This window comes from Dermacentor variabilis, unplaced genomic scaffold (genome assembly GCF_050947875.1).
Source record: "Dermacentor variabilis isolate Ectoservices unplaced genomic scaffold, ASM5094787v1 scaffold_18, whole genome shotgun sequence".
In the NCBI taxonomy this organism is placed as follows: domain Eukaryota; kingdom Metazoa; phylum Arthropoda; class Arachnida; order Ixodida; family Ixodidae; genus Dermacentor; species Dermacentor variabilis.
Window position 1 is genome coordinate 5,761,958 of NW_027460346.1, and position 12,485 is coordinate 5,774,442.

The 12,485-nt window shown below is 49.4% G+C and overlaps 1 protein-coding gene across 1 annotated transcript in view; it reads left to right on the forward strand.

Annotated features, from left to right (window-relative positions):
* The first annotated feature begins 7,136 nt into the window (after positions 1–7,136).
* LOC142568381 (uncharacterized) overlaps positions 7,137–12,485 on the forward strand; it is a 55,040-nt gene continuing 49,691 nt past the window's right edge. Inside the window, exon 1 of the mRNA XM_075678380.1 lies at positions 7,137–7,240. The gene's annotated coding sequence lies outside the window, so the exon portion shown is untranslated. The remainder of the gene's footprint in view (positions 7,241–12,485) is intronic.

The window sequence follows — 12,485 nt, forward strand, 5'->3', positions numbered from 1 at the left end:
AGGTAAAAGCTTGTCGATCCACTCTCGAGACTAATTGCTACTATGCGCAGGAGCACCATCGTGTTGAGACCAGATGTTCTGAAAGTGCGCAAGTGGAACGTTGCAACAGACGTCGTTCACGGGGCCCTCGAGGATGTCGTTAGTGTGTTGCCAAAAAAGATCGGTCCGACGATGTTGCCATCAAAAATACCGCACCACACATTAAATGACCACTAGTATTGGTGTCGTGTTTGTGCCAGCATAGTAGGGATTCCTATCACCACACGAGTAGTGCGCGTCGTGAAAGTTAACCTGTGCGTTTCTGGAGAAATTAGCGTCATCCGTCGAAAGCGCACTAGTGAGAAAGTCCGGTTCTTCTTCACATTACGTGAAAACCCAACTGGCAAAGTCAAATCTGTTTTCACAATCTCAGTCTTCAACTTTTTGATGAAGATGTACATGGTACAGGTCCATATGATATTTCTTTTAAATCCTCCACACTGATGACTTTGTGGTTCCGGCCTCTGCACTGGCGTCGCGCACACTTCCGTGAGGGTTAGCAGCATAGAATGCCAAAACATCCGTTTCCGCTTCTTGAACTACCGTCGCAGTCCTGCGTCGTTTTCTCGTGAAGCTATACCCATCTCGTAAAGGACTTCGTACGTTCTAGGTATTGTTGATGGAGTAGGGCGTCCTCCGCAATGCCATATCAAGAATGGCTTGGCTGCCTTCCTCTTGTCGCCGTGCGCCGTCCCCAGAGTCAAGACAATTTTAGCCTTCTGATCATTCGTGAAGGGCGGGACTGTCTTCTTGAAGAGCAGGTCAATGGCGCGGTACCGTTGAGGTCTTCCGTTTCTATCTACGCACTGAGACGTCAAATAAAAATCATTTAAGTAATCGACAGCAGCATATGCTGGCCACACAGATCCGCCAAAACGCATTAGATGGACGTAGCCTGCGCGAGGTTGGTTTCTATTGCTAAAGGGAACAACAGGAACATACGTTCCAGGCGCGCCTATCGGCAGAACAAGATGAGTGCGCAAAATTACAGTCCCAAGTGCGCCGCCAATGTTTCCCGGCTTCGAAATCCCCCGCCTCCCCCTTACGGCTCCACTGCGCGTATCAATGCGTCAGCGGCGTGTTCTCATGATGCCGCAACCATCACATAGCGTGAAGCCCTGTATCGAGCTGCCGCCGCTAGTAAAGCCGCGTATCCGTGGCTATCCGCTTGAGAGCGCTTTTTCTATTTCGTATTTTGTATGTTTTGTGGGCTTTCTTTTCTCGGAAAAACCAACGAGGCAACGCTGAGTACGAAACAAATACTTGATTCGGAGGTTATCCGAGGTGCCCTACAACTCTGTGATTGATATGTTTGCGATTCAAGCAACAATTAAAAAGTTCACTAACAAAAGGAAATAATTAACACTTCGTGATGAAAAAATACGGGCTGTAAGTACACACGACTACGACAACTATGCAATCGGTACGCTTTCTCTAGAGCTCCTCTTTTTTTTTTTTTAATCTTGGTCCAAGTTCCGTGGAAACCCGGTAGATGTATTCATATACAGGTTGTCCCACATAACTTGAATCAAAGTTTTAAAAATGAAAGGCACTCCGCACGCGAGTTGAACCGAATGCATAATGTTGGGACTCGCCTAGAGTTACTCAGGCTATCTTTTATTTTCCCCTTAACTAAGGATTATTTATGTTTAACTAATCGACTTTTAAGTATTGGCTGCAGACCCCAAGTGTGATACGCAAAGTTGTAGAGCACCTTGAGAAGCCTCTAAATAGTTTCCGACACGATATATCTCACGTGGCCCTCATTTCCGCGTTCCAAAGAAAGCCCGCGAAGTGTGAAAAAATACCACTTGACGGGTCGCTTGCGCACTGTTATTGTGCTGCTCTCAAGAGTGCGATGGATGTACAAGGTCAGCTGCAGCGAGCCTGGCCGGCGACAGGGCGTTACGCCTGGTGTATGTATCTGGGCATAGGGCTTTTATCGCATGACGGTGCAAATGCATGCTGCTGGCAGAGGGTTTCCAAACCCTCGCTCAACATATGCTTGTCGCTCTCGAATATGCGGATCCCGCGCATGGCGGTGAATGAATGACTTGGGTGAAAATATGACGACGTTATCACGTCGTGTGTGTGTGTGTGTGCGTGTGTGTGTGTGTATGTGAACAAGAAGAAAGGAAACCGAGGGGCCCGATTTTTATTAGTACTTTAGTAAGATACCAGGAAACAATGACGCGTAGGACCGCTTGTAGGGGAAATTATTTGTAGTGCTAAATTAAATAAAGGAATTATAAATAAATGAAAATTCAAGTGGGTAAAAAATCAAGTGGCCACAGGTGGGATACGAATCCGTGTCTACGCATAACGTTGCTTCGTATCGTGGTTTCGACGTGGGTTCGTATCCCACCTGTGGCCACTTGTTTTTTGCTCCACTTTCATTTCCACAAAAATGACCGATCTCGGCATGCGAATGTCATAGCAACGTGGGTCGATGCTGGAGAACAGTGTGTGCGCATATAGCCGAAGCAATGGAAGTCTCGAATGACCACTGCAGACTTTAAATGAACGTGTCTTCAGCAATACGGTGAGTCTCTACATTCCTTTAATGCTAATCAAATTACCGTCGACAGTCATAGTGAGATGGGTTCTGTCGCGATTTATTTCTTGTGCGTGCTACAGGCCACCGACTGCTCCTTCTTCATTTGCAATGATTTGCATGGTGTATCAAAATGAATAGTAGTTTGGTTTACCAATTACCCACTTTATATATTTGGGGTCTTCAATTTTCTTGATATTATATAGGCTACAGCGATTCAGTTTCCTATAGGCGATGTTTTGCTGAATGCTCCAAGTTTGTTAGTGTGCTCCGATTTTAATCTGCCGCAACTTGTGCTTGAAGCGACTTAGCGTGGAAGCTTGGGCTTGTTAGTGATTCACTGGAAAAGGACACAGCGCAAGAAAGACACGGACACGAGAGAGCGATAAGCACACATCGCTGACTTAACAAGTACGGTAAGTCAGCGCTGTGTGCGTGTCGCTCTCTCGTGTCCTTGTCTTTGTTGCGCTGTGTCCTTTTTCCAATTTTGCTTCAACCCACGCGTGTGTCTGCCTAATCGCCTAACATCATGGGTTTAATTTTCATGGCTGTCCCTGATAACGTTTTCCAGCTTACTTACCTAAAGGATTGAGCGATCACATCGCGCTTAACTTTTATTTACACGTTACCTTGTTGTAAGGATAGCGACTTATTAGGCCCAAGGCTTTACGAAGCTGCCTGTCGTACGTGGAGGGGCACAACCAGCGGACCATGGCGTTGAGGTGCCGCACTTTGCTTCCCTCATTCTATAGTTAGCCTCGCACGAATTGAAATTACTCGTTCGACTAAAAAAAAGCGAGCTTTGTTCACGTGAACTTGGCATCTGAGAAGCCGCCTGGTCGTTTGCTAGCCCAATCGAACACCGTACGACGTGGGCGATGCGCATGCAGAATGACTCTCCCTAGCACTACTTCACTGTTTGCCGAAGGCGTTGAGTACGCAGCGTGAGCGTAGTCGTCCCTGGTTTGCTGTCACCTGCACCTTGTCTGCGCTGCTGTCTCGGACTACCATCGAGCCACCCCAGGCAATGGAGATGGCTGTGGCCAGTTCGGCACAGCGACTTCAGCAACCACCTGTGCCAGGCTCGCAACGCTCGGTGGCTGGGAAAAGAGCCAGCAGTCACCAACGGCTACTGCGGCTCTCGCAAGCAGGGCGCGTCGGCGCAAGCGACGCTTGCTCGTGCCGACTACTACACCGCCGTTTCCGGAATACTGGCCTGGGGTCCGCAATAGCTGCTGCTGTGACCAACGGACGCGAACGGTATGCCGCAGAGACATTCTCTGCGCGCATGTTACGGACAAGGGGTTCACACTTTCTCGACGCTGCTACTGCCGCACATACTACTTCTTGTTCACCCGCCGTGGTTGCTCAGTGGCTATGGTGTTGGGCTGCTGAGCACGAGGTCGCGGGATCGAATCCCGGCCACGGCGGCCGCATTTCGATGGGGGCGAAATGCGAAAACACCCGTGTGCTTAGATTTAGGTGCACGTTAAAGAACCCCAGGTGGTCGTAAATTTCCGGAGTCCTCCACTACGGCGTGCCTCATAATCAGAAAGTGGTTTTGGCACGTAAAACCCCAAATATTATTATTACTTCTTGTTCGCGAAGCACGCGTTGATGTTAGACTATGTGACGTGTTTCGGTGGAGTATGTAGTGATTTAAGGCTGGGGGGATGGTCGACTACCACGCGTCCCCTCACTCGCATTCCCACTCACGCGCACAATCGCGTTCATACTCACACCTGCTCACAGTCACAGGTAAAATAAGTTATTGTCGCTAATTGACCGCTTCGTGCCTCAAAGGAAAGTGGGGTCGAAGCTACGCTCGCCTTGGTTAATGGTTTCAACAAAAAAGGCTTCGTAATAAAAACCTGATCTCTCGTCGTGCGAACACTTCCGCTGCTTGGTCAGAATGTGCGACTGTTGAAACCGAGTACTGTCGTTGTGTCTAGTGATAAACATTTCTTTGGCGTCAGTCTACCCTAAATTCCTAGCGCGAACACACGTAATTTCTGGAATCTATAGTTAGCTAGTGGCAACCAAAAAAAAAAAAAAACGTGATCTCACCCTTACTGGCGATGTAAACTTGTTACTTCAAAACGATGTTGGTTGTCTTCAAGTGATGTATTTTTGTCATATTTTCACAGATCAACGTCAATCACTTGTTCGCCTTTGTTTAACCTTTACTTTTACAAATGCATCCAGTTGTAGTAAATTCTGTCGGTGTTTGTTTCTTAATTCAGAACTTAAAAATTCCGTCTTCATCTCGGCCTGATTCACTAAATAACAAAGCAATCAAATCTACTGAATTTTTCTCCTCTGTTGCTTTCTCCAGCATTTTCACTAAGTAATTACAGTGCTCCACCCTGCCCAACGACTGCAGTCCACAAGCCAAGCCATAGACCCTCGCCTAATAAATACCGCTTACCGGTCGACCTCATTAACAAACATTCATTGTAAAATATTAGAAATTATAATGTTGACACGTGGACTTGTTTATTTTTTACAGGTGGCGCTTTTCACCGTCTAACGAATGTTATTGCTCAGCGCGGGACGCGCCCGCGTGGGTCGTTTCTCGAATGTTATCGATAATCCTGTTGTCACTGAGGCTCGCGTAATCTGATCGAATGTGCGACGCGAATGGTGAGAAACTTTCTGGAAGACACGCGGACACCACCGATTACTCTGGAACCTTCGATGACTCGTGGATAAAAGCCGACGCGCTGGACCAGCAGATCAGATTTTCGACGACCGCCGACTGTCTTCAGTGTAGCCTGTTTCTTAGGGCACAGGTTCGCCCAAGTCTTGCTGCTTTCGTCACCGTCACTACTACATGATGTCTGATGAAGGTGATAGCGCGTTCATGTACCGAACGCTCCCGCAAATTGTCGCGATCCAAGCCCGAAACTCGAGGACAACACCAACGTCGCCAAGGACAACGAGCTAGCCCTAGGCAGCAGGGACTGCTATCGGAATACGGACATCTTCCCCAAGAAGACAATAGTGATCAAGCCCGTCAGCAACCTCAATGGCGGCCCCAGCGTCCGTCATTCTGCTGCAGCAAGCTCGGGAGCCACCGACCTTCCAGGGATCATCGTCTGAAGACCCAGAAACCTGGCTGGAGACCTATGAACGAATCGCGACTTTCCACAACTGGGACTCCGACGACAAGCTGCGGCATGTATACTTCGCCTTAGAAGACGCCGCCAGAACGTGGTTTGAAAACCGGAGTCGACCCTGGCAACATGGGACCTCTTCCCTAGCTGCTTCCTGCGGACACTTACGAGCGTCGTGCGCAAGGAAAGGGCCGAAGCTATGCTAGGAGGCTGAGTACAACTACCCAACGAGACCACAGCGATCTTCACCGAGCAGATGACGTGCCTGTTCCGCCACGCCGACCCGGATATGCCTGAGAAGAAGAAAATTCGGTTCCTTATGCGTGTAGTAAAGCAAGAGCTCTTCACCCGATTGATACGCAACCTGCACAGGACTGTTGCTGAATTTGTCTCCGAAGCCACAACCATTGAGAAGACGTCGATATGAGGACAAGGCAATATAACCGCCGAAACTACACCGATAGTCAAGCAATCGGCAGTGACGACATACGAGAGACCATCAGAGCGCTCGTTCGCGAGGAACTGCAGACCTTAGGTCTCAGCCTCATGTGGCTTCAATCGCCGACATCGTCAAAGAACAGGTTCAGCGATAACTTGGGGTTACTGAAGTGCAACCGCCATCACCACAACCTCAGCCGGAAGCAATGACATACGCCGTCGCCCGCCGCCAGATTCCCCCTCCGCGCCAGGTCTCCATGACGTCGCGATTCCGTCGCCAAACGCCGCCACCACCACCTTGCCCACCTGTCGGCCAGCAAAATGCCCCGTGAAAGACAGAGATTTGGCGCGGCCCCGTCCACCGCTTGCTCTGCTACCATTGCGGGGAAGCCGGCCATGTCTACCGCCGATGCCCATGCCGCGACTTGGGATTGCGAGGGTTCGTCGTCAACGCACCGCGTCCACAGCTTGGGAAGCGCCCTCGTGATATCGCCGACTATCTCGCCGCTACTCAGTGGAGCTCTCGAAGACCGGTGACGAGGACGCCGAAAAGACGATCTCGACGATATATCAACGAGACGCCGCCATCCCGACGAAGCCTAGAAGCAAGGAATACGCCGAAAGAAGACCTGACGACGCGATGTTCCAGTCACAAATCGACACGACGCAGTCGTGATCCGACGTCAAAATCTAACTGCTACGTAAGACAAAGAAGCATCGACCTCCGCGTCCTTCTCGATGGCCACGCAGTCACCGCCTTAGTGGACACAGGAGCCGACTACTCCGTGATGAGTGGACCCCTTGCCACTGTAACATTCGCGGTGCTGGTCACATTCTACGTCGGGGCCTGCAGATAAGATTGCCCCGCTTGCCCCGATATCTTTTATTTTTATTTTGCCACCCCTGATTGGCTACTTAGCGCACAAAAAGCGCGTCGCTGAAGGAATAAAGGTGATTGTCTTCCTGGTGCTGCATGGGTCGTGGGTTCCTTCGGCCGGTCGTCCTGCCGCTCTCGGCGTCTCGCCGCCGAATACGTAACAGCTGGTGGCAGCGGATGGAGCGCTCGCTGGCGGTGGCCTTGGCGTCCAGTTTGGTGAGAGCACGGCTTACTTGACTTCATTGGGAGCATTAGCGATATTTAATTGGTAGTGAAGGCATTTTGACTATGCTAAATATAAGTAGTGCGTGTAAGATTGGCACTTGTTATCAGCAGTCATGAACCTCGTATCGTTAACGAAACCCAACCTATTGTTGCTAGCTGAAGAGTTAGGTATACCAGTACAGAAGTCGATACCCAAGCCTGCAATTATTGAAGCAATATCCAAATGCTGAGCGAACGACGAAGAAGTCGAGGAATGTTGGAAGGCAATTTCCCAACAGCTAAAAGAACGAGTGGTAGAACTGAAGTTAAAAGATGCAGCTGCATAGCCTTGAACGAACTGACAGTTTCGAATTGCGCGGATATATGCAACCTTTCAAGGCTGGTAGTGACATCACTTTGTACCTCGTCAACTTTGAGTGGACGCGAACTAGAGGAGCACTTGCAGAAGAGACCTGGTCGCAACTCCTATTGACATTGTTTACAAACGAAGCAGCGGATGCAAACGCGAGAATGCCAGATGAAGATGCGCGTGACTACAATAAAGTAAAGATTCAGCTGAGGCGAAGGTACAGCTTGTCTACAGAATGAAGTTTCGTAACACGGTACGTAGTCAAGGGGAGTCACTCTCGCAATTCGCCTAGAAATCCATGAGCTTGATGGAAGAATGGCTTAAAGGTGCCAGCGCATACGAGAACAAGCAACGTCTGATTGAAGTGTTTGCGCTAGAGCAATTCTATGCGTCTATTCCGGAGCAAATGCGCCTGTGGATTCAGGACAAGTCAAACGAGGAGATGTTGCAAATGGCAGCTAATTTGTTTGACAAGTACTGTTCCGACAGAATGGAAAGTTCGGAAGAACTGCGACAGAAACCGTCGGTAGCACTCGGTAAGTTTCAAAAAAGAAAAAAAGAGCGAGAAAAAACGAACCAAGTGAAACCCGACGATGTTCCCGCCCAAGTGCATGCGGTCAACTCGGGTGAGCCAAAAAAGTTCGAAGAAAGACCGTTAGTCTGTTACAGATGCCAACAACCAGGCACCCGCCGTGGTTGCTCAGTGGCTATGGTGTTGGGCTGCTGAGCACGAGGTCGCGGGATCGAATCCCGGCCACGGCGGCCGCATTTCGATGGGGGTGAAATGCGAAAACACCCGCGTGCTTAGATTTAGGTGCACGTTAAAGAACCCCAGTTGGTCAAAATTTCCGGAGTCCTCCACTACGGCGTGCCTCATAATCAGAAAGTGGTTTTGGCACGTAAAAACCCCAAATATTATTATTATTATAACAACCAGGCCATATCGCAGTAGGGTGCCGACATGCAAATGTGTCCGTTAATTTGCTAACTCAAGAGAGCGATTTACTCTCTCCTTTCACTTGTGACATAATGGTGAACGGCATCAGTTGCAAGGTTCTACGTGACACAGGAGCAACATCCGACATCCTGCACCCGTCGTTTGTTAAACCCGAGGAATTTACCCGATCGTGCGTATGGGTGCTTCACGCACTTGAGCCCGTCATGAAGTGCTTGCCGGTTGCCGAAGTTGCAATCGCGGGCGCCTTCGGCAATTTTCAAACTGAAGCTGCTGTTTCACACAAGCTCCCTAAAAAAATCCTATATCTTTTGCTAACAGATCAATGGGGGGACTTGCAAAACTGAGGAATGGAACTTCATGCGATCCTTGTAATGGTCGTCACGAGGTCCCGCACAAGCCACTAACTCTACTCGTGCCACCGAAATTCCAGAGCAAAGTGATCCGTCACAAGCTGCCGCAACGAGCGAAACCGTTCCAGCCACACCAGCCATTGATAACTACCCGATCGCTTCCGCGCCCGGAGACAAAACGATAAGTCCAATCGGTGAAAATGTTCAATTTCTTACAAAGGTAGACAAAAAGGCGTTCTCAAAACGGATGAATCGAACGACGAGTCGCTACTGCAAACGTGCCGGGAAAGATCAGGACAGAACCAAAGGGGACCAGTATCGTTCACTGTCAAAGACTGCCTCTTGTATCGAACATTCAAAAACAACAAAAGCCGCTCTTTCGAAAACCTTCCAGTTCCCCAAAAGTATCGTGCTGTACTTCTCGATTTGGTTCACAAAAATTAATAGCTGCGCTAGCCATTTAGGCACAAAAACAAATACGAGCAGACTATTGAATGACTACTACTGGCCGATGTTCTTCAAGGAATCTGAGCAATAGGTACATTACTGCAACGTTTGCCAAAGGACCGGACGGCCAAACGAAAAACTCCAGGCACCTTTGGTCTAAGTGCCTTTGATTGGCGAACCTTTTCGCATATCGGTAGTCGACGTTGTTGGTCCATTACCAGTAACAGCGGTGGTCCACAAATACTAACACTTATTTGCCCTGCCACGAAGTTCCCGGAAGCAGTGGTGTTACCAGAATTAAACTCCACGGCAGTTGCAAACGCGCTACTCGGCGTCTTTGCCAGAATCGGATTTCCCAGTGAACTCCAATGCGACCAAGGTTCTGTGTTTACAAGCACGCTTACCACGACATGCTTGCAGAAATGTGGTATATCCATTCACCACAGCTGTTCACTACCTGCAAAGCAATTCAGTCGGAAAAACTTCACTCGGCAATGAAGCAGATTCTGCGCGCGCTCTGCTTCAAGAAGGGCACCGACTGGGATGCGGCTGTTCCCGTAATGCTCTGCGCTCCGTCATTCGCGAAGTAACTGGATTCACCCCGGCGGAACTTGTTCACGGTCGAGCGCTTCGCTCCCCGCTCACCTTACTAAAAGAAAAGTGCGAAGACAAATCTGTTGACGACTCCGTTGTCGTGTACGGGTTGACCTTGTTGAAACGCATATACGTGAATCACAAGGATTGGCGCAGATCAGCATGCCGGAGGCTCAGCAACGCGCTGAGGTGTACTGTGGCAGATATGCCCGCACTAGAAGCTTCAAGGAAGGCGAGAACGTGCTGACTTTGAAGCCGTCGAAGGGAAATAAACTGGGAGTAGCATGGGATGGACCGGTCACGGTTAAGAAAGAGCTTTCCGACGCCAATTACTTGGTAACGACGCCCGGTAAACGCAACGGCGTGACAATCTACAATTGCAACCTAATGAAGCCGTTTATCGAACGCACGGAGACGTTGAGCATCGACCTAAACGAACCAGAGGAAATAAATGTTGCAGTCCCTGAAGTACCGACCCCTTGCTCTTCCCCGTGGACAGAATAAATACTCGAATCTGTCGCTAGACAAGCCTCTTTAAAGGGCCCCTCACCAGGCCCCGCAGCAAATTTCGGTTATACGCTAGACGTTGTTAGGTGTCATATAGGGAGCGTTCCGCCTCAAGAACTTTTAAAATCGGCTCATTAATAACCGAGATAGAAATATTTCAGTGCCGCGAACCCATCATTCCAGCAGGCGGGCTCTACTGCCAAGCAAGACGCTCTCTCCACTTGTCCCGTCTAGCCTACGCACGCGAAATTAATTTCTTGTGTTCTCCCATACCGGACCTCCAGCATTATGTGAGGCATACGTCACAGGCCCCACCTTCATTTTTTTTTTGCTCCTCGCTTTTTTTTTCGGCGCTACGCACTTCCGCCGACGGCGTCGCGCGCGAGCTGTTGTCTCGTTCGCGCAGCCCACGATTTTGCGCGCTGCGCACAAGGAAACATGACTAGCGTTATAATTCAGTGCTACACGAATACTGAGGCAGAACAAGCGGGTCGCAGAGTATGATCACGCGCTGGACCACGGTAAAAAAATGGCATAGTTTCGGTACCTGCGCACGTGACCGCACGACCGTGGGAACAAGCAGACGAAACGGAAGTACATCTCTCTTGCTTCGGTGCGAAGTAAAACAAAGGACAAACATACTTTCCATTTGTGTGTTTCATTATTTCTCTAAACTTAAATTCGTCAATTCAAGCAACAGATCGCACAGATAACAGATGTTGTTTTGAATAATTCTTGAAGTCACGTGTCACCTCGAGCGACGTCACACTGCGGACACGACTACGTAGGCGCAGGGTCGTGACTACGTCACCGTCCAGCTTGGAGCACGCGGCCGCGAGGAGAACGAAAAATGGCGTTCGGTGTTAAATTTCAGATCTTTCCGCAGCGCGTAGCGATGTAATACTTTGCAGACACGATCGTTATCGCGCCATGTATGCTCTGCGCTTGTCTGCTCAAAATGGCCAGGCCTGGCGAGGGTCCCTTTAACAATCAAGTAAAGAAAGGAGATAAAAGTGCTTGTACGCAACTTCAGCTATTTTTTCAGTCCCTATTCCGGTAGGTCAAACCTTGTGGAACACGACATTGATTTGATATCTCACCAGCCCTTTCGTACAAGGAAGCACAGATTTTCGCCCTATCATGAGAAGTTGTTGCACGATTCCGTTCAGAACATGTTAGACACTGGGTCTAATTGTTCCAGGGGAAAGCGAATACGTACGTGTCCCCGACGTTTATCCTAGAAAATCCTGGCAAGGAACCCCGACCCTGCATTGACTGTTGTAAGCTGAATGCGATAATAAAAGCGAAGACGTTTCCTCTTCCCAACGTTGCGGCCTTGATCAAGGCAGTTCCTGCGGCACAGTGCATTTCTACGTTAGATATGGTACGCGGCTTCTAGCAAGTGCCACTCACTGAGAACGCCAGTAAGCTCGCCACTTTCATGACTGCGACAGACGCATATCACCCTCTGGTGCTCACTTTTGACCTCAAAAATGCACCGTTGGTGTATTCAAAACTAATGAATCACGTGCTCACAGGCACCGAGCCTTTCACTGTGCCCTACCTCCATGACGTAGCTGTTTTCTCGAGCACTTGGCGACAGCATTTGGCACATCTGCAACAGGTATTGCTTCGAATCCGTGAAGTAGGCTTGACTGTCAACCTAAGCAAATGTCCTGCAAGCAGTGAAGTCGGCTACTTGGGAAAACCTTGTTGGCCAAAGGAAGCGACGTCCTTCGGAACTTCAAGTTTAGGCAATCACTAGGCTTTCCTTTGCCAAAAAGAGACTAACTTGCGTTCTTCTTTTTTTTTGAGTAGGGGGGGGGGGGGGGAGAGCGGACTTCTAAAGAACCTACATTCCAAATTTCGCACATATCACTAGTCCTCCTTACAGACGCTCTCCGCAAGACTGAGCCTACTATTGTGCGTTGGAATACGGCGCGTAAGGACGCATTTGCTGCGATTAGAGATTCTTGTTAGCGAACCGGTTCTCGCGGCAGCAGAACCTCCTCTTTCCTCCCTTTCTCTCCC